The sequence below is a fragment of the Balaenoptera physalus genome, assembly GCF_965194825.1.
Source record: "Balaenoptera physalus genome assembly, chromosome: 15".
In the NCBI taxonomy this organism is placed as follows: Eukaryota; Metazoa; Chordata; class Mammalia; order Artiodactyla; family Balaenopteridae; genus Balaenoptera; species Balaenoptera physalus.
In genome coordinates, this window is record NC_138894.1 from 83,728,183 (window position 1) to 83,754,793 (window position 26,611).

The 26,611-nt window shown below is 42.9% G+C and overlaps 1 long non-coding RNA gene across 1 annotated transcript in view; it reads left to right on the forward strand.

The window, feature by feature from the left end:
* LOC309643628 overlaps window positions 1–26,611 on the forward strand; it is a 353,895-nt gene that overhangs the window by 24,771 nt on the left and 302,513 nt on the right. The window contains exon 3 of the long non-coding RNA XR_014253911.1: window positions 25,441–25,547. This is a non-coding gene — a long non-coding RNA (uncharacterized lncRNA). The remainder of the gene's footprint in view (window positions 1–25,440; window positions 25,548–26,611) is intronic.

A 26,611-nucleotide genomic window follows, 5' to 3' on the forward strand; every position in this document is an offset into this window, starting at 1 on the left:
AGAATTAAGTACTCAGTTTTTCCTTTTTCTTTTTTACTACCTCGTTCTCCTTGGTTTACTTGCACACACAATTACACAATTTCATATTGTATTCCCAAAGTATAATTTTCTCTTTACTCATATTTCAATGTATGTTTTTGTTTGCATGTTTTTCTCCTGTGATAATAATAATATATTGATATTATATTTATGTATTATAATTATATATAAATATATTATTAATATATACTATTATATATTAATAATATTATTATTAATGGAAATGCATTTGTAGATATTGTACATTTTTCCCCAGCTTTACTGAGGTATAACTGACAAAGTGTATATATTTAAAGTGTACAATGTGATGATTTGATATACATATACATCGTGAAATGATTATCACGTTCCAGCTAATTAACACATCCATTACCTCACTTAGTTACGTTTTTGTTTTTTTGCTGTAAGAACACTTAAGATCTACTCTTTTAGCAGATTTCAAATATGCAATAACTATAGTCATGCTGTACATTAGATCTCCAGGATTTATTAGTCTTATAACTGAAAGTTTGTACCCTTTGACTAACATCTCCCCATTTACCTACCCCCCAGCCTCTGGTAACCACCATTCTACCCTCTGCTTCTATGAGTTCGGCTTTTTTAGATTCCACATATAAGTGAGCCCAAACAGTGTTTGTCTTTCTGTGTCTGGCTTATTTCAGTATAATGTATTACAGTCTCATCCATGTTGTTGCAAATGGTAGGATTTCCTTCTTTTTATGGCTGAATAGTATTCCATTGTATGTGTGCGTAGTGTGTATATATATATATATATATATATATGTGTATTGTGTGTATATATATGTATGTTGTCACACATATCACATTTCACACATACCACATTCTTTATCTATTCATCTGTTTATGGACACTTAGACTGTTTGCATATCTTGGCTATTGTGAATAATGAATGCTATTGTGTGTTAACACTCCTCCAAATGATCTTCTCAGACTGCACAACCCTTACTAACCCCATAGGAACAAATCGGAAGTTAAGTAAGATATTTAAGGAGGATTTTCTTTACTTTCTTTCACTTTGAAGTTTTTGGAGATTAAAACAATGAAAAGCATCAAGGAAATAAATAAGCTCTGTGTGATTCTGGTTCCCCATTACGTAATCCTTAAGGGATTTTCAGGGGTTGTTAGATGTTTGTTATGAAAATTATGAAATACATTTTATTTTAGCACCATTATTTTCTACTCCTCATTCTTTTCTCCTCTTCTTTTCCTTTTCCTCTTCTTTCTCCTCCTCTTCATCATCAGCATCATCATTATTATTTAATTAACTTATTTTAGATACAGCTGTCCCACTTTTTAAGATTTATTTAGCAGGCCCCTGACTTCAAAGGATCTTGGGTGAAAGTCTCTCCAGAGTTGTGAATGTCTTCGCTCTTTCAGCACATTAGTGTCAGAAGTCTTTTTTGGCCCTTGATATTGATCAAACACATTTTCCACTGCATTTCACAACTCCCTGAAGCCCCTTCAAGTAAGGCTTACTATTTTGTGTGTGTGTCTGTGTGTGGGTGTGTGTGTGTGTCTCCCTGCCCAGTTCCATTAGGAACGTGGATTTGAATCTCTTCTCTGCTACTTATTAACTATTTGAACTTGGGTAAATCATTTAATCTTTCTGAGCATCTATTTCCTTATCTATAAAATGGGGATAATAATATCTACCTCATATATTTGTGCTGATTAAATGGGATAAATTTGACAGGAGAAAAAAGCTCATTGTAAACTGTGGAGTTCTATTTAATATTAATATATAAATTAGTAATAGTAATAATTTTTTTAAAATTAATTTATTATTTATTTTTGGTTGCATTGGGTCTTTGTTGCTATGCATCGACTTTCTCTAGTTGCAGCAAGCGGGGGCTACTCTTCGTTGCGGTGCGTGGGCTTCTCATTGTGGTGGCTTCTCTTGTTGTGGAGCACCGGCTCTAGGTACACAAGCTTCAGTAGTTGCGGCACATGGGCTCAGTAGTTGTGGCTTGCGGACTCTAGAGCACAGGCTCAGTAGTTGTGGCGCACGGGCTTAGTTGCTCCGCGGCATGTGGGATCTTCCCAGCCCAGGGATTGAACCCGTGTCCCCTGCATTGGCAGGCGGATTCTTAACCACTGTGCCACCAGGGAAGCCCCAATAGTAATAATTTAATTGGAAAAAATTAGGGACTAGAGTTGAAGACTAGAGTTTTTTTTTACCATGACACAGACTATTTTAAGTGGTATGGTATAGTTAGACCGCAGTTTACATAACCATCTTCTAAATTGGGCAATTAAATTGTTTCATACTATTTGGGCCTATAAAGAACATTACATTTGCCATGCTTATGCACGAATTATTTATCTCCACTTCTGAATATTGCTTTGGAGTTTGGCTGCAGAAGGCTAGTCATTTTCTCGCAGGGCCGCCATTGCTCTGGTCTTCTGTCTTGTCAACACTGCTGCTCTGCTCTTTGGAGAGTTCCCTTTCCCTTGTGTTCTCTCTGGATCCTAGGAGCGACTCCAGAAAGGCCTGGACAAGAGTGGGGTTGCAAAAGGATGGGCTTTGTGGTTGTTGGATGCCGAGGCTGGACTAACGATGCCCCTGTACGCTGGGTGATCTTGGTGCTGGGGAACAGTAGGCTCTGCCTGACGACACGGTGGGCACCGCAGAGAACAGGGAGAGTGAGGGCACATCAGGTCAGGCCGTGGGTGCATGTTCCTGCCTAGAGCCCCTGTTGGGTCCCCAAAGCTCTCCCAGCTGGGCTTTATAGGATTACAACTGAATTCACAGCTCAGTCTCTGCCAGAGAGAGCAATTCTGTCTGCAGCAACCCCTCACCCTCACAATGTGGTATCCAAAGTGAGGGGCGTGGGGGAAAAGCCTCCAGGCTGCTCGCAGCTCTGCCTTTGAGTGAGTGGCTTGTGAAATGTTAGAGAAGAACTGAAACCCTCCTCCCTGGGTGGATATCACCTTCTTCCTTCGGATTTTGTGAAGAACCTGATCCTCTTTGCCTGGATGGAGCCAAATAAACGGGAGTCTCCGAGGAGGTTGATGGCTCAGCCGTAGAAGTCCCCCAGCGACGTCTGGTTTTGATGTGTTGCTGATGGATACGATCATGCTCAGAAAAGGAGATCACTTGTGCCAGTTTGAGAGAAAGGTCGTGTTTTTAATTTAACTTAATTTCCTACACCAAAGAGAATTTTCAATAGGATATTCGACTTTTGCACCTTTAATGAGACCAGATGCTCTGGGGCCTGCAGCCATGAAGAGAAAACACACTTTCTAGTTTACACTTCCACTCTGAGCCTTTTCTAAATTGGGCATGTGCAGTTCCCTTAAGGGTGCCCCTCCTCGCTGGGCTTGCTTTCTTTCTTTCTTTTCTTTTCTTTTCTTTTCTTTTTTTCTTTCCTTCTTTTTCTTTCTTTCTTTCTCATTTTTTCCCCTTTCTCCGTTTCTCTCTCTCTGTCTTCTTTTTTCTCTTCCCATCCTTCCTTCCTTCCTCTCTCCCTTCTGTTCCTTCTCCTCCTTCTTAGAGTTATCTTTGAACACTTAGCGTGGGCTAAGCAATGTGCTTAGAGCTTTACAAACATGTATTCAATTTCTATTTTACAGATGAAGAAACTGAGACTCAGCAAGGTTAAGTAAGGAGTCTGGAATATATGGTGTGGTAGGATGATAGGCTGAATAACATAGTCATTACAAGCTCGGATACTGAAATTACATCCTCTGGGTTCAAATCCAGGCTTGGCTGTTTATTTGTAGTTACTTGGGAAAATTACTTAACCTTTTAACTACGAGTTTATGTTGATTGTCTTAAAGTTACAAGTTTAATTTTATTTTTAATGATGACAGTTAAACATACAAAAGGGCATATGTATAGTTTATAGGCCAATAAAACAAATACCTGAATACCTTTCAACTAGATTAAGAAATAGAGCGTCATTCATACTTCTGAAGTCTTACATGTGTTCCTCCCCTATGCAACCCGCATCCTCACTTAACCTCCAGAGCTAACCATGATCTTGGATTTTACTTTTTTCTCTACAGGTACTATATACATACACACACACATGCCCCAGTCAATAAACAATATATTGATTAGCGTTGCTTGTTTTTGTACTTCATTAAACTGAGAAATACTGTAATGTATTTTTCTTTGACTTGCTTTTTACACTTTTAACTATATTTATGAGATTTAATCATGTAGTTATAGTTCATTTATTTTCAGTCCTAAGTGGAAAGCTGTTATGCGACTTCATGTCTATTGAGTCATTCTCTTCTCAGCGGGTATTTGGGTTGTTGCAGCTTTTCGGTATTACAAACAATTCTGTTATGCACATTATTAGACTTTTTTTCTGGGGCACATCTGGGTGTAAAGCTAAGAACGGGATGACCAAAGTTATGTATGTTCAACGTTCTACTCAACTGCTTTCTACATTTATTCTAAAGCCATTTACTGACTCACAGAGTAGAGATTTTCCATTTCTCTACTTCTTCAGCAGCTCTTGGTATTGTCAGATTTTAAATCTTTTGCCAATATGATGAGTGCAAAATATATCTTAATGTTGTTTTAACTAGCAACTTTCATTTCCAATGAAATGGAGCAACTTTACATATATTTATAATTATTTGCATTTTCTCTTAGGTAAAGTGCCTGTTTATGTTTGCTTGTTTATTTGTTTGTGTTTTTTGCCCATTTGTCCTCTTAGTCTCATCTTCCCCATTTATTTAATGGGAGGACTATTCTGGAAGCTCTTTAATAGCCCTTACAGCTCTCTGCTGTGATTCAAAGACTGATATTTTGTTGCTGCTAACTCTCTGTTTTCACATGTTGCACTCTCCTCTTTGAAACATGCTTGTATTGTATGTCTTAGGGATTGATGCCAGCTCATGGCCCTGTCTCCTAAGTCAAGGACAGTATAGAAAAAGTCTTCTGTATAATAGCCCAAGAGACTTTTCTTTCACTGATTATTTTAAAATTCCCATTGACAATTAAAAATAAGATTTATTTTTTCCTTGTTTATATTCCCTCAAATATTATAACTTGGGCACATATGTATGACTGGCCAGAATCCAGATTTTTCTGTCACAGACATAGTGGGGATGGCTTTCTCTTCTCTTTTCCTGCTATTCTTCCATGGTGGTAGAATTAAGAAAAAAAATTAAAGCCTATGAGATAAAGTCTTCCTGTTTCTACAAAGTTAAATACATAATCATAGCTTACTTTTAAGATAATTTATTGCATGCCTCTTCATTGGCTGTTTCTAACTCATGTTTTCCTACAGATCAGTAGTTTTAAAAGCAACAAAAAATCAAAACAAAACAGTCCCCTCAAACCAGTGAACTAACTAACCAACAGAAACTTAAACCCAAACCACCACAAAAGAAACCCAACAGGCATTATCAAATCTGAAATTACCCTTTGGTTTAGATCAGGAACTGTACAGGAGCAGCTAAAATTTCTTGCACAATTGCCAATGTCTGCTCCTACCTCCCCTTATCTTTGACCAAATCAGGGATCTCTGAACCAAAGCAGAAAAATGGGATGTCAGCAAGGTGATACAATAGGAGCTTCCCTGCTTTTATTCCCCCAACAGCAAGGGTCCTGGCTGTGTACCCTGAGATAGCTGTGTGACTTGGTTTGAGCTGAACCCAATCATAGTCTAGGGTCAGTTCTGCCCACTCAGGGACCCACCCTGTGATGCAGCAGGAGCCGTCCTGGGGGCACAATGGGAACCATACCTTTCCACACACACCTGGTAATAGGCTCACTGTCTGAAGACCCAACTGCAGACCCTGAAGTGGACCCTGTCCCAGTGCCAGCCCTACTGACCAAGGTCCTGGAGGCAGTCCTGTTTTCCTAGGGACCAGGCAGGATCCACACACACCTGCCTAGGCTCCTGGTAACTAGTCTACCAACTGCAGACCCCAGTGTGGACCCAGCAGCAGCCAAATGATGCAGCTCCAGTCCTGCTCAACTGCAAAACAAAACACAATCCCATCACCCAGAGATCTGAAAGGAGAAGATCTTTATCTGCCAAAACCAGTCTGTAAAGACTGGAAGAGGTGTTTGCTCCTTAAAATACACAAAGACATCAATGCAAGGCTACATGGATTAAGAAAAAACAGGTAAATATGACACCATCAAAGGAAACTAATAAAGCTCCAGTAACCGAAATGTAAATCTACAGATTGCCTTAAAAAATTAAAAATAATCATCTTAACGAAGCTCAACAACATGGAAGAGAATCAAGAAAACAATATATGAACAAAATGAGAAATTCAGTAAATAGAAACCATAAAAAAGAATCAAACAAATCCTAAAGCTGAAGAATACAATGACTGAACTGAAAAATTCAGTAGAGAGCTTCAAGCACATACTTGATTATGCAGAATGTAGAATTAGCTAACCTGAAGACAAGTCATTTGAAATCAGCATGGTGTCTATAGTTAATTATACTCTATTGTAATTAAATTTGGTAAGAGAATAGATCTTACGTGTTCTCACCATATATAAAACATGGTAACTATGTGAAATGATGGCTGTGTTAATTAGCTTATTTGTGGTGATCATTGCACAATGTGATATATATATATCACCTATTACATTGTGCACTTTAAATATATACAATTTTATTTGTAAAATAAAATTATTTTACATTATAATAATTATACCTCAATAGAGCTGGGGAAAAAAACCAAGAAGGAAAAATGTGATGTCATGGGAAACCAGAAGGTTCAGCGTTTGGCCACTTATTAAGCATCACCATTGCTCTCATATTATCAGAGGCTCAACTCAGTATAAAATTGCCAAGTGGCTGGGATGAGAACTTTTGCATCATAGGTGAATAATAGAGACTATTGCCTGATCGGGTGGCAGGTGGTGGTAGTTACAGAAGTCTCTTGAAAGCATATTGCCTTCCTGGAGTTCCCATCCGACATCAGGTCCATGGTGTGGAGTGTCTTGCCTCTGCCTCTTGTAGGCCTTGGAACAGAGCTCAGGATCAGAGCAGAAAATTGGGCCCAATCTTCAGATGACTGGATTATTGAGCTCTCTGTCCCAAGGAGGGATGTGAATGCACTGAAAATGGTGGCAGTACTTGTGAGGGTACCTGGCTTTCCTAAGGAAGTTATAAGAGATGGTTAAAATGACTTTGGAACTAGTAGCCTCTATTTTATTTCCACAGGGCTGAGCAGCATGGAGCTGGGATGGGCAGGGAGTGTGTGTCAGTTGGTTGAAGACAGTGAACTAGAATGTTTGAAGAGCATGCACAGGTTTCTTTAACTTCATTGTTTAAAATCCCTGAAAGTTTTGTTGAATCCTGTCAAAGCTGGAAATAGAAGGGTTTGGAGGCCCAGGGCATTTCTCAAGCAGCTTGCTTACCTGTCTACTATGCATTTTTCTTAACAAAGTTATATTAGTCTGGGTTCTGCAGAGAAGCAGAACCAATAGGGTGTGTGTGTGTGTGTGTGTGTGTGTGTGTGTGTATTTACGTATAAGAAGAGACTTATTATAGGTAATTGGCTTAAGTGATTATGGAGGCTGAGAAGTCCCAAGATTTGCAGTCTGCAAGCTGGGGACCCAGGAGAACTGATGGTTTAAGTTCTGAGTCTGAGTCTGAAAGCAGCAGAAGACACTGATATTCTAGCTCAAAGACAGGCAGAGAGAGAGAATTATATCTTACTCTGCCTTTTTTTTCTGTTCAGGCCTTCAACAGATTGGATGAGACTCCGCCACATTGGGGAGGGCCATATGCTTTACTCAGCCTACCAATTCAACTGTTAATCTTCTCCAGAAGTATCCAGAAATACCCTTATAGATATATCTAGAATAATGTTTAACCAAATATCTGGGTGCCCTGTGATGCAATCAAGTTGACATATAAAATTAAACATCACAAAAGCATTCCAGCATTTAAAAGCAAGAAAAAGTGAAAATCCATGGTTCGCAGCATAGTCAGATGGTAGTGAAGGTTGTGCGGATGTTGTGTAAATTGTGACCGAGGCCTTGTTGGGCAATTTTCCCAACCACACAGTGATAGTTTACCCTCTAATTGGTGAGAGGTCTTTGCATAACTTTATATATTAACAATGTCTAATGTTTTAGGAAAATATCCTCACGCATAATCTCTGTGATTTTCCAAGACATTATATCAATTCTTCCCTTTGCTGGTTTTTACTACTACTCACAAATCCTACCCCACTTCTACCACTGAATGTCATGACACTTTGCTAAACTGCACTGGCAAGTCTGTCCTTTTTGCCTTTCTTCCCTGGCCCCATGGAAAAATCAGGTTGAGTTGTTTTGGGGAATTTATTTGCCTAGAATTGGTTTTTGGTTTTCTCTATATGTTAGATCATTGCTTCTTAAGGTATCACCTGGAAAGCTTTTAATACACGGACTCCTGGGCCGTATTCCCAGATGATAGATCAGGCACAGGGGTCATAGAATTTACATTTCTAGCAAGATACCAGGTGATGCTATTGTTGCTAGTTTGAGGACCTTAATTATGGTGGTGCTGTTCCAGATGGTACTTGCAAAACCAACAAAATTGTTTACATTTAGTGTAATGCATGATAGCCGTTTCACTGGTGTCTTTTGGTTTCCAAATACATAATTTTTTATTATTTGAATCATTTCTAATCATTGGTTACTTCTCACTAAGTTGTTGGCTCTTTGAAGACCAAGTCTTACTCAGATTTTGATCCATTGTAAAGTCAGTTCATACCATGCTCAACAAGTATATGTTGATTGAATTGAAAGGGAAGGAAGAAATGATCAGTTGTTGGAAGTCCACAGCACGCAGGGCTCCAGGCTCACCCCTCACACGCTTACACTGCATTTCATCCAGACCCTGGAAACTGTGATCTCTCTCACTTCCTGCAGCAACTCACTGGCAGCCCCGAGACCACCCTGCCTCAGGCTGAGAAGTGAGAAATTCTGAAAGCATCGAACACTGTAAATTTTCACAGCAGTTCGGCTGGAAGCTGTTGGGCACAGATGTTTCTGTAATTGTGATATGCTGGGAACGTTCTCCGGGCTCCAGGCACACAGGGCCTCAGCTTCGTTCTTCCACCTGGGTGCCTCAGTAGGCGAGTCTCACTGTATGGAGGCTGTAATGGGAACCAGGTGGCAGCATGTATCTGTCTTAAAAGAGCTGAGCAAGATTCATGTCCCAATCCTAGTGACTCCTTCCCTCTCGCCCCAGCTCATTCCTCAGGGAGCTGGCTTTGGTCATGGCAGTCCTCTCTGCTCACTCCAAAGCGGGGTGGTTCTCAGTCCCTTGTCCAAGATGGGAGTGGAATCTCATGTTTGCTGTTGGGTGGAGCCCCAGAGGCCTTCCAGCTGCTCTTTGATAGGCTGTAAGAAAAGAATCAGGAAAAGGCTTTGACGGCATGGAGGAATATGACTGTTCCAAACGACCACGCTGTGATCAGGATCACTTCCATCATTTTAAAATCCACAGAAGGATTTTGAAACTTGTGACATATTCCTTCCAAACTGAATTTGCTTTTAGCATATAGTATTCCTGCTTTTAATTAGAGATAGCTCTCATTTGCTTCAGGGTTCTTCCTGCTTCTGGAAACATGAAGAAGGCTATGAATAACACAGGGGAAACATCTGCCACTGCTTGAAATGTACCCAGCAAAACTGACAAAAGTTCAATGAACTGGGAGCATTCTTCACGAATGTTTCCAGTTGGGATAACTTTAACCTCCGCATACTGTAGCCAAAAGTGTAAAGAGGACAGGGGATGAAGGATGTAGAACTGGAGACCTAGGAAGAGGAAAGAGACATTTCTTGGGAGGATCACATGCAGTAGTTAACCTCCTGCCCTGGTAACTCAGGCTAAGTGACTATCCTTGTGCTTACAACTGTCAGTGTTGCTATGTAACAAATGTTCTTCCGTTTCTTTTCACAAGACACTTTCTTAACACAGCTGTTGAAAGACGTGTTTTTGTAAACCCTCGTATAACCTTTATGTCTTAATTTATCACATTATCTATACAACTGTTAAAAAAAACAAGTTTACCCTAAACAGTATTCTCAAATCTTCTAAGAACCAAGAGGAGTATTTACTTCCAGTTCTAACTTTTATGTAGAACATGTTCCATATTAAAATAGAGTTAGATCTTTCTTCTTGGTTCCCATTATTCACCATGTTGTTATTTCTTTAAAAAAGTAACTTGTTCAGCTTTTTAAAACTATAGTCTCCATATAGCTAAAACAAACAAACAAAAAGATTCCAAGCAGGAATATTTGCTGTAACTGTAGCTCAGTGAGGTAATTGGTAAGATAAAATTAAAAGAAGCTTCTGTAAAAAGAAAAAAAAAAAAAACCATTAGAAGTAATAAGAAAGTTCAGTAAGTTTGCTGTCAGATCAGCTTACATATATATGACATTATTTTTCATCAGCAATAATCAACTATCAACTAAAAACATAGTAAGAAAAGAAGGTAACCTTCATAATGTCAATAAAAACTATAAGGTATCTAGGAGTTAAGAGTACACAAGATTTCTATGGGAAAATGTTAAATTTTATTGGAGTGCATGGAAGGTGGTTTATTTAAATGGAGAGACATTCCTTGTTCTTGTATGGAATGAGTCAATCTTATCAAGCTCTTTCTACCCAAATTAATTTACAAATTCAATACAATTTCATTTAAAATTCCAGTGAGATATCTTGAAGGACTTGATAAAAATATTCTAAAAACATATGGAAGGATTAAGATCCACGAATAGCTAAGTGAATTTTAAAAAAATAAAGAGGGAATATTTTTCTTGCCAGCTATTAAGACATGTTACAAAGAGTGATATTTGTATAAGTCTCATGCTCTGCTGGGGTAGTGTAGACCGGTGCAGACATTCCGGAGGGCAATCTGGCAGTATTTGGCTAAATTAAGTATACTCATACTCTATGATTCAGCACAAAAATGCTCACATAGGTCCATAGGCAACCTGAATGAGGGCGGACATTGCAGTGCTATTTATGGTCAAAGGCATTGGACGCAAGCCAGTGCCCGTCCCTTGGGGAGCGGATCGTTAAAATGTGGGGCAGCATCTTGTGGGGTACTGCGCTGTAACTGAGAAGCAATGGACTACATATGATGGACCTCAAAATACAGTGCATAATTAAAAATCAGGAAATAGAATGAGATTACACAAAACAATGCATATTTTACAGGGACAGAGAGAAAAAGATGTGGATTAAACACGTGAGAATGATTAGGGTCAGGGTTAGCATTAGAAGGACAATGAGTCAGAAATGGGCTTTCAAGGGGAAAAACAATAAAAGGAGAGGGTGTACAGAATAATGACGATAATGTGCCCTAAACTGAGAAGGTTGATTAATTTAAAAGTTTCGATCTTAAAAAATGAAGAAGGAAAAAGTTAAAAAGTTTCCATTTAAAGATGCCAACTTCTCTGCTTTTCTGTCTTTCTAGGTGATATCAAGAAAACATTTTGGAGCAGATCTTATTCTTTTCAGAAAAAACAATACAATAAAAAATAGCATTTGAGTGATGACTTTACATAAATGCAAGGCCAGCCTCGTGGCTGCACCAAGTCAGTCTCTCCCAGAACTGGTGGATAAGGCTAGGAGCTCCTTCCCTTAACCAGCCCCTTCTGTCCGGGGAACAATAGCTGAGCATGTGAGGGGAAAGCAAAGACCCTGGGAAGTCAAGCTGGGGACATCCTTGGCCAAACCCAACTCTTGAGTATGTTATGTGGGGTTGTTTCTCTGGAAGAAAACGCTACTGTTAGCATAGGGATCTGGACCAGGAAGTGTGTTATCACTGCTGTGTACCCAAATATATCTGTTTCTGACAGAAATCGATGTGGCAAAGACCTGGGATTTTAGTTGTGGACAAACCTGATTCTCTACTTCTCACTTTACTTGGAGTTTGAAAGTTAGACTAGCCCCTTTGGTTTGAATAAACATTGGACTCACAGGCAATTCTAGGCCAAGGAAATCCCAAGAAAGAGAAACTGGATATCCTGATAATTTGGATAGAGATTTAAATGGTTAATTTGAATGTTAGGAAGAAAGGTGGCAGTGTTTTGGTGAAGTGGGTAATACCAGTTACACAGTTACACAACCAGATTCTAGTACTTCAGTAAACAATTTAGAATACCCATTATGCACCAGGCTTTATCCTAGAAAATGAGATGGTTTCACTATGACTCACACATGACTTTCCTTGAGATCATAATGAAATGATTTTTTTTCATATAGCAAGCAATCAAGCTCCTTGGGGTTCATTGTGATGTTATTTGCCAAGTAAGGATAAGGAGTGTATTTACCTGTAGTTTATTGACCCTCAAGAAGGGTTAGCATGACCATACATTGCGCTGTGGATATCCTATAGGCAAATCAAGTACACTTTAGAAATAGTACAACCATTATTCCCCAGCCTCTCATTTAATTGTGTCTATTGTGGAGCTCTGTGCTTGATGTTCTGAGATGCCTAGGAAGGTCATGTGGCCTGGCACTGCTTAGGTCCTGCTGTAGCACTGGGTCAGGGCAGTTGTTGGAAGAACATCTCTGACAGAATTATCTTAACCTTCTGGGAAAGAAAGGCTTCACCTCGCAGAGACCTCTGTGGTTCTTTTTCTCTCTGGTCTGTTTGTTCTCTCCTTGTCTGTCATAACCATGTTTACGTACCACCCAACCCTTTCCATTAAAAATGACAGAGATGATGGGGCCCTAATGAATCACTCTCTAAGCATCTAAGTCACAATAATCAATTACAGCTCCCTGTCACCAGGACAATGATCTCTGTGAATCGGTGATCTTTACGTAAGCTTGTTAAGAGATCCATTAGGAGGGGGTGTGGACTCTCTCTCCCCTTTGATATATTGTTCCAACAAGAAGCCACATGCCTGTGAGGCCCTTCACTCACAGGGCTTGAACCTTTGAGTCATAGATTGGCAGTGTGGGAATTAAGAGGACCTTTGGGATTCAACAAATTCTGCCTAAGAGAAGGTATCAGCCTGCGTTTAAGGGTGTTGCTTTCTTGCACGTTGTGGGGAAGGCTGCAGTGTTTGGGGCTTTACTTTCTTCCTCTTCCTGAAGAATCTACCCTCTTATCTCATCTTGGCCCATATCTAATCAAGGATTAGATAGACTGACAGAGCTGTAGGGTGACTAAGGGAGTTGGCTAGCTATGGTGGTGGTAAATCACCCAGGGCAAAGGAGACATTAGGATCCTGTTTAAAGAGACCCCAGTGGGGTTGAATATAGGAAGAAAGTTCTCTAGAAATTATATTTGTGAATGGGGGCAGGCAGCTATTTTGGGAAGGGATCAAAGAACTCGGGACTTTGATGCCCAGAGCTTCCATTAATGAAGTGGTGAGCTCACAGTATATGTGTATTCAGGGCACCGGGTTGGCGTTGGCATCTCCAGGTGGCATTGCCCTGGTGTGCCCCCTTTCTGCCTGATCTGCTGTAGAGTCTGGTATGGGTGCTGCCATCTCTCCTCTACAGACTTTTGGGAGGAAAGGGAGTAGGGGATATCTATTTGCAGGAATCTGCATGCAGAGGAATCCCAGAAGAGCGATCACTGGGGCACAAGGGTCCTCCTTGCATTTGCCGTGTTTATAGCTAGCATCTCCTGGTCTTTGTGGCCCTCAGCCTCTACCTTCTACAGCTCTTCATTTGGGCTCTATTCTGTCCCCTGTAACAATCCCCATGGAGGCGGGAGGAACCAAGTGAGCCCCCCTTGCCTCCCTCCCCTCTCCCCCTGATGAAGGCCTGCTCCTGAGACCCCCCCAGGTCTGGGTCAGGTTCCCAAGACAACCACCAGGCTTCTGGGTCCCCCTCCCTCAGGTCACTCTTGCTCCATCCTCGTTCCTAGTGACTGCGTGACTAAATGGCCAGGCTTGTACACACGGCATCTCATTTAATATTTGTAACAATCCAGTGAAAGAAAATTAGTATCCCAGTTGTATAGATAAGAACATTTAGGCTCAGAAGTTTTAAATAATTTCCCCAAAGTCACACAGCTAATAAATGATACATCTGGGGTTTTGTCTTGAGCCTGTCAAACTCTTTTTTATTTTTATTTTTTCTGCTTCTAAGCTATTTGATGCTATGGACTAGGTAGTTTCCTTCTTCTTGCATTCTTGGGTTGTTCACCAGTTCCCCACCAGGGGCCTCTTTGGCTTCTATGTCCACTCCACACAGAAAGAAACTTTTAAAACAGACCAGCCGGGCCATGTTTCCAGCCCACGCCAATCCACGAAATCAAGTGGCCAATGTTAGTAGATGTTCTTGGCTGGGGATTTTTAAACCAAGGGAACCTCACCTTTAGTGATTATGCAAATTTGAGTTGTTCTTCAAGATGTTTGGGCATTTTTTTGCAAATTTCAGAATAAAGCTTTTCCTTTTTCTGCCTAATTGAAGATTATCCTGTTGCAATGCAATTGGTTAAAAAAGAACTATTTATCACTTCCAACAACTTGTCTCTGTGACAGGGATTTATATTTTCCTTGGAAACTGTAGAACCAAGACAAAATACTGAAATAAATTAGATGCTGCAGGTGAAATAAAACTGCCACTGTCATCCTCTGTTTCAAATTTTCACTCTAATAAAATTAATTCCATTGTTCTTATCAATTCTTATAATTAGTAAATGTATTAATTTACTAATAACTGTTTTTTAAAAAATTGTTTATGTGTTAGGGTTGCATAGCTTTCATTTTAAAAAGAGAGTTCATCTATTAAAAATGTTTGAAAACCACTGCATAGACAGTTGCTCTGCTAGCCCTCATTTCTACTTCACTTTCACCAAGCCCATCTTTGTAGACACCCCCTACCTGCTTGCGTGTGCCCCAGTCTTCATAGTTTAGCTTTGAGCCCTGGGTTTGGGGATTTCTTTGATTCCCTTCTTGCTATTTTGAAACTTGCATGAGGTTTTCAACTTTGCAAGTCTCAGCATCTGCCGTTTTCCCAGGTCAGGACTCTGCTTTTCAGTCCAGCCCTGCAGAAGCAGCTTCTTCCGAGGCCGATTCCTACACATGGATCCCGAGCTGGACCCCCATTTGGAGGTGTAGACTAGTCTAGCTCTCTGCTCATTACTATCAGAGGGGCCATCTGGGAGTCCCAGAGATGAGAGCCTGAAGTGTACATTGTCCCTGCCCACACGGCAAGTCTGCACATGGGCTGAGAAGCAGGATTCTTGGCAATGGGACCTACCACTCACTGCGCAATCATTTTGGGGGCCATTTAAAACACAAAAGTTTGCACACTTCCAATTAAGCAGCATTGGAGGAAACACAGAGTTCCTGAGTCCATGGCACGCAATATGCTAGGCGGTTCCTTGTGCATTCTCTGTTGTTTGCTTCTGGCTTGAACTAAGTGGAATAAACAAAACAAAGAGCCCATTAGAGAGCACTGTGAGGTTGGATTGGAGAAGTTTGGCTTTATAGGGGAAGAAGTAAAGGGAAGTATTTGCCACCAGGGCAGGGATTTATTTATTCTGCTGGTGGTTCTCAGATTACACCTAAGGGCTCCAATGCCTTTGGAGAGCACCGAAGGATCCTGTGTACATGAGTGGGAGCATTGGCACTTTGAACAGAGCCAGAGGGATGATTTCTGAAAATGTTCAGGGCCCTCATTTGCCAAAGGACAAACAGCATGGGAAGGCATGATCTTTGTTTTCAAGGAGCTCATGAGCTGGCTGGGAAGAAAAGGCATGATATGTACAAAGTCATTAAAGATATTAACAGCATGTAGTCATGCATGACCCAAACCTTCAGGGCCCAGGAGAATGAGTGATTCCGACAGCCCAGGGGTCTAGGCAGCCACGTGGGACTAGGCTGATCTGGGCCACGTTTGATGGGATGCTTCTTCACGTCCTCTCCTTTTCCATGTCTCATGTGCAGTCTTTGTCTCCACGGTATTTTCTGCTCCTGTACTTACACAGAGAGGAGATCTACCTGTGTTACTTCAAGTAATGGGCGGTGGGCATAGGGGTTAGAATGAGGGTTTCTTATAAGGAATTGAGGGGCCAAGAGGCAATGGGAGCTTATAGCATTTAACCGTTCTGTGACTCAGTTTCTTTTAATGGGACTTTAATAGTGACCACTCGTTGGGTTTCTATAAAAAAATAAATAATCTATGTATTGCTTAGCTCAGAGGGTGGCACTTAGTAGATCTTCAATATATGTAATTTTTATGATCACTAATAATTTCTGGCCTCTCAGAACTTTTATTTGCTGTGGGCTCCCGTGCTCCAATTCTATATTCCCCTCAATCACTCTGTCTTGATTTCAGGACTTTCAAACTCCTTTCAATTTCGCCTCTTATTGGCCTTGCTGGATTTTCTTGTTTCCAGCAATGTTCTTAACAGAGACTCGGACTGTCTTCGCTCCTGTTTTTGGTTGGGCCATGTCATGTGTGCCTGGCCATTTTATTAGCAGGCTTCCATTAAGTCTGTGTCCTCTTCTGGTCCAATCATCAGGGACTATTGGCAGGAAGAAAACATACCTAGAAGGGAGTATGGACATGGCATGTTGGGTGGGTGGGTCTTGGCGTTGTGCTGTTTACGCTGCAGAGCCTAACTCTGTACAGATATCTGTCCCGTTCAGATCTATACACAATCTCGTATGCTCAGTGTTGAGAGGACACACAGATGAGGAATATATAGTCCTTGTGAGATCTCCCCACTGGAGCGTGGTTGGGGGGTGAAGAAAACTAAAGTGCCCAGAAGACTGTAATGTATGTCAGCTTCTGAGAGCAGAGTGAGGGGACAGGCTGTGGAGGTCAGTGGTGAGAAAAGTGATCCTGGGTGAGGACTTTGGGAGTCGTGCAGGCAAATGGTAGCAGATATGCCAGATCTGGTGCTAAATGCTTTAGTTAGTCTTTACAGTGTTCCTACAAGTACTATCACTATTTAAATTACACATATTAAGAACAGATGTGCAGACAGTTTAAGTGATCTGCTGTAGGTCACACAGTGCTCGTAAAAGCATTGGAAAAGGAGTGATTCAGACCCAGGCATGGAGGTTCCCACAACAAGAACAAGGGCACAAGGGGAAGAAATAGTTTAAGCTCATTCTGTCAGGAAAGGCCCTTCAGTCTGTTTGGCTGGAGTTCAGCGTGCCTGCTGGGGAGTGTTGGGGAAAGACTGGAAAGGTGTGTTGGGAAAAGACTGTGGCAGGTCCTGAATACTGAGTAGATGGGGGTCGGGACCAGAATCTCAGTTGCAGCCGTTGGCCCTAGCCTTGCATGTTGTGGAAGATCAGCAGATGCTCTTTGAAGTGGAAAGGGACTTAACTGCCAAGCAGCATGGTTATTGGGACATTTTCTTGTCTTCCATCTTGGATACCCAAGCCTTGTTCCTCGGTCCTGCTTTCCTTCTCTCTTTAGTTCCTGCTTCACATGGACACCAAAGTGATCTTCCTAACATCTAGGCCTCTTCCTGTCACTTTTTGCTCTACATCCTCCAATGGCTCCATGGAGCTCTCAGAAGAAAGTTCAACTCCTTAGTCCATCATTCAGTAAACTCCCAGTCTGGACTCATCCCACATCCTTGTCCTCTTCTTGATGTTCCTGAAGCTGCTACATTGAACTGCTCACCCTTCCCTAAACAGCCCATCTGTTTTTTTGGTTTTTTTTTTAAAGCTTTTTTCCTCTTGTTGTATTTTTTTTTTAATTTATTTATTTACTTTTGGCTGTGTTGGGTCTTTGTTTCTGTGCGAGGGCTTTCTCTAGTTGCGGCAAGCGGGGGCCACTCTTCATCGCGGTGCACGGGCCTCTCACTATCGTGGCCTCTCTCGTTGCGGAGCACAGGCTCCAGACGCGCAGGCTCAGCAATTGTGGCTCACGGGCCCAGTTGCTCTGTGGCATGTGGGATCTTCCCAGACCAGGGCTCGAACCCGCGTCCCCTGCATTGGCAGGCAGATTCTCAACCACTGCGCCACCAGGGAAGCCCAGCCCATCTGTTTTGAAGACTCCATGTGATTGACAGGCTCTCACCCCTGTTCTGCCTGGAATGCCATCTCTTACTAGCTAGCATTGTCTGCTCAGCTCCTTAACAGGAGCTCGTTTGTTAGCCTCCACGGCAACCCTGTCAAGTAGACTCTTACTTCCATTCTACAGATGAGTAAACTGAGATTCAGAGAGGTTAAAATGCTTGTCCAGGGTCATAGAACTAGTAGGATCAGAGGCAGGATGTCAATCTGGCAGCTTCTACTCTTCCCACCATCTTATATGGTCTCCCTCCTCTATCTTTTCACTGTGTGGATTCTTTCTTATTCTACCTGGATCAGATCAGATGCCTCTTCTATGACATTTTCCTTTATTACTCCCTCACTCCAAACCCCCTCTGTCAGATGAGTCACTCTACAGTTCTATAACAGCATTTATCACCTCTTATTAGAGTTATTTTTTAGAGCTCTGTGATGGACTGAATGTTTGTGTCCCTCCCAAAATTCATACGTTGAAGCCCCAACCCTCAATGTGACTGTATTTGGAGATAGGGCCTTTATGCAGGTAATTAAGCTTAAATGAGCTCATAAGGGGGGGGGGGGCCCTGATCCCGTAGGATTAGTGTCCTTAGAAGAAGAGACACCAGAGAGCTCACTCTCTTTCTCTCTGCCATGTGAGGATACAACGAGAAGGCAGCCATCTGCAAGCCAGGATGAGAATTGTTATGACTTTGTTAACTTAACTCTTGTTAAGTGGAGCACAGAGTCCTGGATGGTGAACCACAGTTCAGCAGTCATCCACAAGGGGAAGTGAAATGGAGAAATTCATTCCTTATCGGTCCTGGAGGAAGCACCCCGTACACCTCAAGTGGCCATATGGGGAGGTGAAGCAGAATGCAGACAGAGGGCGGGGGCAGGACCACCTTGGGCACCTGCCTTTATTAGGGACTGTGGGGTACAGGGCTTTGGGATTCCCAGGCTAGGGCTGGATTGGCTGATTCAAGTGGAAAGAGCAAGGTTTCGGTGAGCCCCACGGGGGTGCAATAAGGCAAACAGGCACTGGGAGGCAGGGGGACTGTAGATCACAAGGGTTGCTGGGGAAGTCCTACTGGGAACTTACATTTGCTTGTGACTCTGGGCTGCTATCTAGGGCGTGTGCTTGCATGAGAGGGCTAGTGTCAGTTTAAGGTCCCCGAGGTCTGCTTGGCCAAGCAAAACGGATGCCAAGGCAGCAATTCCATGGAGTAGCTTAGCTCAGTTCTCCACAAGAGCCCTTATAAGAAAGTGCCCCTGTGGGATCTTGATCTGAGCCTTCCAGCCTCCAGAACTGTGGGGAAATTCATTTCTGTTGTTTAAGCCTCCAGTGTATGGTAGGTATTTTGTTATGGTACCTCGAGCAAACTAATAGAAGCTTTCTTCCCTGATTGGGTCTCCCTTCTGGAAAGCAAGCTACTAATTGGCAGGGGTCCTCTCTGTCAGTGTCTCTGCATTCCCAGCATCTGGTCTGGCGCTTACCGAGGGAAAGCGCGGCCCGCTGGAGGCTCTGGGAAGTTGGTGGAATCCTGCTTCACTGCACCTCGTTACCTTGGTGCTCAGGATCCCAGGGCTACAAGCGACTCAGAGCCCTCCCTCCTCTCCCGCCCGGTTCACCTGTGCTCCCTGAGACTCTGGGGGCGGGGCCGTCCCTTGAGCGCGGAGCGTCCCCTGGCTGCTGATTTACTAGCTTCTTGCAGAGGGCTTGGCGGCCTGCTGTCTCCTCTGGCCCTCGTAAAGCAGCCCCCTCCCCTTCGCCCCGTGCCAGCGGCCGCCCTGCCGACGGCCTGGGCAGAATTTATGACGAGGATTCATCAGATTAGGAGGGACGGGGGACACGGGCCTTCTCCCACTGCGTGCAGAATGCGGTTGGACGGCATTGCAGGCCCCTCTCTGCCTGCCGAGCAAACCCACGCGGTAATGCTTGGCATTTTCCGACCTGAGGAGTCATTTGGAAACATTTTGATTTGACAAGAAATAACTTTAAAAATGTTCTGGAGCTGAAGAGAAATTTAACTCTTTGGGGCCCCGCTGATGCAACCTCCTGCCAGGCTCTGGGACCTCCCAGGGGGTGCGCTCACCGCACTTTGCTCTTTACTGGGACCCTGCGGCAGCCCCCAGCTTGAGCCCAAATTCCACTTCCTCTTGCAAGAACGGAACATTCTCCCCAAGTCCTGAAAGCCGCTCATCTGCCCTCTTGCTGGTAGAGCGTCTGTGAGGCAGGGGGCCCCACGGCTGCCTCCTGTCACCCCTATCATAGTTTGACTACTTTGCTTCATAGAAAGATCTTCAAAACTTAAAAAAACGTTTCACCTAACCTCTTATTTTTTGCATCCATTGATCTTCTGCCATTTGGGGCAACAAATAAATAAGTAAAAAGATCTGCTCCGTCTTCTACACAGCAGTTTTTCACCAAAAAATGCTACATCTGTAGATAGCAATGGGTCTCATTCACCAAACATTTATCACGAGGCTGCTCTTCTGGGCACCGTAGAGGAGAGATGAGCGTGGGGCTTCCACGTACGATTGTGCAGCCGTGACCCGCGCAGCTCCAGGGAGCTCCATGCACGCAGTCCGCCATCACCTGCACGGTCATAGCGGGCTGTCCTGCATGGGCACTGCATGCTTCTTGCCCTTGAGACCCTCACAGGGATCTGCCAAGTCCTCTTTGCCCAGATGACCCTCCTTGGCTTTCTTTCAGTGATTCCCTCTTAATCATGACTTTGAGTTTATCTGCCACCTTGTTCTTCGTCTCCTGAATACGTTCTCATCTGTCAGGGTCCTTCTGCCAGTGCGGGGGCCTCCAGGTATAGCCTGATCGTGTCAGAGTGATTTAGGACTATCACCTGCAGTTTGGACTTTGAACTCAGGAAGAGCTATTTGCTGAAGATTTTGCTTTAGCGAGTGATTTCTAGAGGTCAATAAGACTAGGAGATCATTTGACATGGATTAAAGAAAGAGATATCTATTTTTCCGCCACATCTAACGTAACACGTGCCATTTAGGATTTTAATTATCTATTCATATATTTGTCTCCCTTATTAGTTTCTTTGTAGGAGGGGCTACATTTTATTTCTCTGCATCTGTAGAGACAGCAGAGTGCTGGGCCCAGGCAGCTGCTTGGTAGAGTGGAACAGATGACAGGTGCTGTGCTCAGGCCTCATGCTAGGTGTCCTGACAGAGAAAACATGGCTTCTGCTCTCACAGAGGCTCTGACATAATCAGTGGCCGACTCAGTGGTGCCTTTTGAGGAGCTGCCTTTGCGGGAGACCGTGCTCTGAGTAGGCTCACCGTCTCATGGGGTTTGCTGTGCCCCAGTGGAAGGCTTTGGCTTCTCAGCAGCGTGAGTGCACTTTTTGATCTCAACAATGACACACAAGCAGGGGAGGCAAACTTGTAGCTGTTTCTGGAAAGTCCGGATTTTTAGGGATCATTCGAGGCTGTAAGAGGAAAAGCCTTTGCAGGACTCAGCTTTTGATTGAACCCCAGTGTTCCTAGGGACACCATTATCAGTTTTTTGAGGTTGTAAAGGTCTGTGGGGCACAAGGTGAAAGTGTGATTGGTCTTTCTTGGAGGCCACAAAGCCTGGTCCAGGTCACCTGCTCGAAGATATTTGTGTGGGCGCCTATGTGAAAAAAATTAAAAACACGTGAAAAATTAAAACACGTCCAAAATATCAGAATTAAATAATGAGACAGGAAAAGCATAGAGGGTGAGACTTTGCAGAGAAGGGAGGAAAGAGGGAGGGAGGATCAGCCCTTGAGTGAAGGAGGTGCCAATGCCGCCTGTCGGCCCTCCGTGGGGAAGGCTGACCAGGTCACTGGGTCCCACACGTGCTGTCATGATTTCTCAGTGTCAGCTACAAGCCGTAATCGCTCTCCCTCCTGCATTCCAGCTAATTCCTCCCTGGTGCTCCAGAGACCAGCAGAGCCAGGCCTTGACTTCAGCTCTCCTGACCCTCAGCCCTGTAGCTTCCCACAGCAACACACGTGGCTGCAGTTTTCACTCATTCACTGGTGTCTATGCCGTGATTTTATACAGCTCTAATCAGGTCTTCCTAATCATTGGGCCAAAGAAAGGCCACTAGACCCAACTTTAGTTTAAGACAACAAACTAAAGCAACCTCAGTTTTTGGTCGACCTCCACACCTCCCATCTCTCTGTTTTGTTCCAGAATGCCTGTAACTCATCGCTGTGACATTTTATAAATTTAGCTTGAGGTTGAATTCATAACAATATCTGGAAACTACCTTAATTTTATAATTAAAGATTAAGTGGCTCATTCAGCCTTCTCTTTCTCTCCCCACAAATAGTCTAGCTGTAAAACAAATCTCTGCTGTTAAGTGGTATTTATTTAATTGCGATTTGCTGTAGAGCCGTTTAAGAGTGGGTCATTAGGTTAAAATCATTGTGCTTGTCCTCTGAGCAGAGGATGTCCTGCACTGACTTACGTTTGGGTGTGCTTTCCCTGAAGCTGAGCTAACACAGCCGTGTTTACATTACACACATTCTCTAGTTGCTGACATTTTTTGTTCCTCCAGAAGGAAAAAGATGCAACATAAACAAATGACCTTATTTGATGTAATGCGTCAGGTCAAGCTGGACCAATGGTTGATACTTTCCACTTGCATTGAACTACGTTTTCTTCCCATCCTTTCTAATCTTCCTCATCCCCAAATCAATACTGAAGAAGAAACCAGTAATTTCGGATGGTCTGAATCCTTCATGGATTGTACCGACAGTCCGTGAAGCTGAACAGAGTCTCGGGGGCTCATGGCCCAGTGGGCTTCTCATGCCCAGACATAAGAAAAGCACTTGAGCCCCTGGCTTTCTCCAAATGAATAGGAGTTTGGAAACCCACAGAGAACCTTTTCTTCTTCTTCTTTTTTTTTTAAAATGTGGAAATAAGGTAGAATTTACATACAATGAAAAAGGATGTACAGGGAGGGCAAAGCTCACCACAACCAGCCCTGTCCCCCGCCCCGTCCCCGGGAGCCTTTCCTCTAATAGTTTTTCCAAAGTCCCTCATCTTCTTCCCATTCAGAGCCCTCTTGGCTTTGCATTTTCTAGGCAGATGTGAGAAATGTCACCACATTTCCTAAGAGGAATGGAACAAGATAGATGGGCTCTACCCCAGCGGGACACCTGGATGGCAGCCTTATCTAGAGCCGAAATGGGACCGCATGTGCCTGCTGTTTATTTTTCCTCCTCCTGGTTGGAGACTTTCCCTGATGAATTACTTTCTAGTAATCGAGGCTGCTAACTAATGTCTCATCTGATTAACCTGTAGTTTGGCCCGGGGTCCCAGAGGGTGGGCTGGTCATCCCGCCTGGGGAATGAAGGAGGTCATTGGCCAGGGGCCCCTGGGATGCCAGTTTGGGACTCGTTTATTTGCTCTAAGTCTTGTTTGCTATTCCTGCTGCAGTGACTGGCGACAGCTCCCCCCCAAGTCCCATCCAATCTAATTGGCCTGCTGAAACAGCAGTGAACACAAGATTTAAGAAATGTTTTCTTTGAAAACTTCTGGTCGGACAGACACTTTGAGATCATATTTCACCCTGTTTCAATTGCACACCATTCCCTGGGACTTTCAGGAGAAATACTGTACGTGAGTCTTACAGGAGAACCGCTGCTTTGTGGTCTGGGAGGGGGGCTGATGAGCTGGAGGCTGGAGCGGAGGCTGAGCTGAGGCAGCCCGGCATCTTCAGAATCTAGAGACCCTGCCAACGTTAACACATCCGAGGAGGTATTCAGTATCAAAGTCTCTAATATTTGGCTCCATAAACACGATACCGGTTGCAAAAACAAAGCTAAGGAGCTCATGCTGATTACTTCAATAAAAGCTGTTTAATTATGAACGTTTGGGAAATGAAGTTACCAACAGGACCGGGAGGGCTTTGGTGTCCGGTGTCCCCGCTCCCAGCATCCCACTGTTACACCAGATTGTCCACTCAGCTGAAAAGCCTGACGTTGAGCAGGGCACACCCTCCGCCCTGTGGGATTCTACTTACTTGCCAGTAACGCTCCGTCCTTCTGCAGTGGCAAATTTAGGGGATTGATTAGTGAAAGAATTATCAGATGTTATCAGTACCATTTGCAGGCCATCCAAGGGTTACTTGGGGTGGTAGTCAAAGCTCCCAGAAGACCTGCATTTGTTTCTAGGTAGCAGGGTTCCAGGACTAGGCAAAGTAGAAGAGAATTCTGAGCAGGGAGCCAGTGGGTCATTGTGACAATACATTTTGGAGTCCTTAAATTAGTTTTCTTAATAACTGTTTAGGAAACATGATCGTCTTAATGCTTCTGGATAATTCTTCTCTCTCTTTATATGGTTATAGCCAGTTATTTTATGTCAAGTGGAAGAGGTAGAAGTATCCTTGTACAAGTTTAATGAACAAAAATGAGAGTTGAATCTTTGTATGGGAGGAAAGAAATATGGGGAGATACACATTGTCAAGGAGTGAACTCTTCCTCAAAAGTGACTCTTCCCATATACGGATGATTATTTCTCAAAGAAAAAAACTTTTTATATTTTAAACATTTTTGGTAGAAATCTTTAAAACTTGTTCTCATTCCTCCGCAGATATTGAATACAAATTGACTGTGCCTGAGCAGTCCTGATGATTCCATGCTGTAATATACCGAAACATGCAGAAATTACTGAAAGACTCCTGGCTCTTTTGCCCATGCACTGAAACATAATGACCATCGCTTCATTTCTTAAATGCAAAGCTGGGGCAGTTATAACTGCTTCGTGGTGTCGTGATGATTAACAGACACAATGCATGTGAAAATAAATTAAAGAATATAATATGCAACACTAGCTATATATTTATTTTCTGTCTCGTGTATTTTAGTTGCTTCTATGCAGATGCTTTGGCTGCTACCCGTAGCTGGTTGCTTATTTTATGCTACACAATTTAGGGGAAGACTTGAGGACTCCAATCAGAGTGATTTATACAGATTTTAGGCCGCTGCCTGTCACTGGAGACATTGCATGAAACAGAGAAAAGAGCATGGAATTTTTATCCAGAGAATCCTGAGTTCAAATCCTAGGTCCATCTTTTATAAGTTATGTGTCCCCCGGCAGTATTGCTTAACATTCCTGAGCTTATATTTCTATCCTGTAAAGTAGGAATAACAATGCGTATAATGAAAGTTTTGTGAGGTCTATATTTTGCAGGTTAGGCACCCAGAAAAATGCCTGGTGCAACTGGGCATTTGATATTTTAAGGCCTTTTTCAGGAGAACTTTCCTCTGTTAGATTAATAGCTGTGCCCTGGATGGTTTGGGATTCCTGACATTCTGAATAACTATCCAGTAATTCATGTTTATGGCCACTTGTGTGTGTGTGTGTTGGGTCTTTGTATCATAAGGATGTTCTGTGCTCTTGTAATGACTGAATATGTTCTTGATTTTTATTTCTCTTTAAATAATATAGTAATAATTTTCTTTCAGTGAACGAGACAAAGACAGTAATTCAGGAGAGATTCTGAGTGTCGGGGCCAAGTTCTTGCTTTAAATTCAGAGTGCCTGAAGAAAGTCTGGAACCTCACAGGTGGCTGGTGAGATACAGTGAAGGGGAGGGGAGTTCGTGGGAGAAGGGGAGGGAGTAGGGAAGGGGTTACTGTGGTGTTTTGTTGGCTGTCCTGGAGTTAAACTTCAGGCCCTGGGGCATTCACCTGGAGAACATGTGCCAAAACTTTTCTTTTTCCCCAACTTATATTCAAAAATTCAAGTGAAAGGGTGACTTTTTATGCATGGTATACAAAGTTAAAATAACACCTTAAATTCCTCTGTGTATGGCTTTGTTTTCTCTCCAAATGGTCAGAGTTACTGAAGGAAACTTAGAAAGAAGGTTATTTAAGGTTCACAAGACCCTCTGGGAAGAGCCCACTTCATCAGACCAGCCTTTGGGACTTTGAGAAAGACCAGTGTAATGTTGTTACCTGACATTAGTGAGAAAGGGCCCTCACTAGTTCCCAGGAGCTGCCTGTGTTGTTATTAACTGCGAACACCAGAGTTTGTAGGGCAAAGAAAGGAGACCAGCCTGGGGGTCGGGATGCCGAGCTCCTGGTCCTGCTGTTGTGTGACTTGGGATAATTCTCTCAGTCTGGTTCCTCATTTGTTTTGTAAGGCTAATAACACCAGTTCCTTAGAATCAAAGGTGAAGAAGATATAAACCATCTAGGTAATGAATTATACAAGAATTTTGCAAAGATTACAACATGCTGTACAAATTCAAGGGCTAATTCATTCTGCATAATTTAGCCACATTTAAATCCTTCCAGACTCCATATGTGGTATAACGTGTTAGAGTAATGATGGTCTTAGAGATCGCTTGAGTGCTCTGATTTTACATATAGGAAACTGAAGGAGAGAGGCAGAGAGAAAGGGACTTGCCCCCAACATAATATGGTATGTTACTGCCAGGGCTGAAGCTGGAACTAGGAGATCCGTTTCCCTTTAGATGCTTCTTTAAAAACACCATCTCTTCTAGAGAAGCCACATAATCAATAATGGTTAAGTTCAAATGAAACAACTTCGGGTGTTATGAAGCAAGGAAATTCAAGGAGAATCAGGTGGGGTGTCAAGAGAAGCAATGGTGAAGCCATCCTGCCTTTCATGG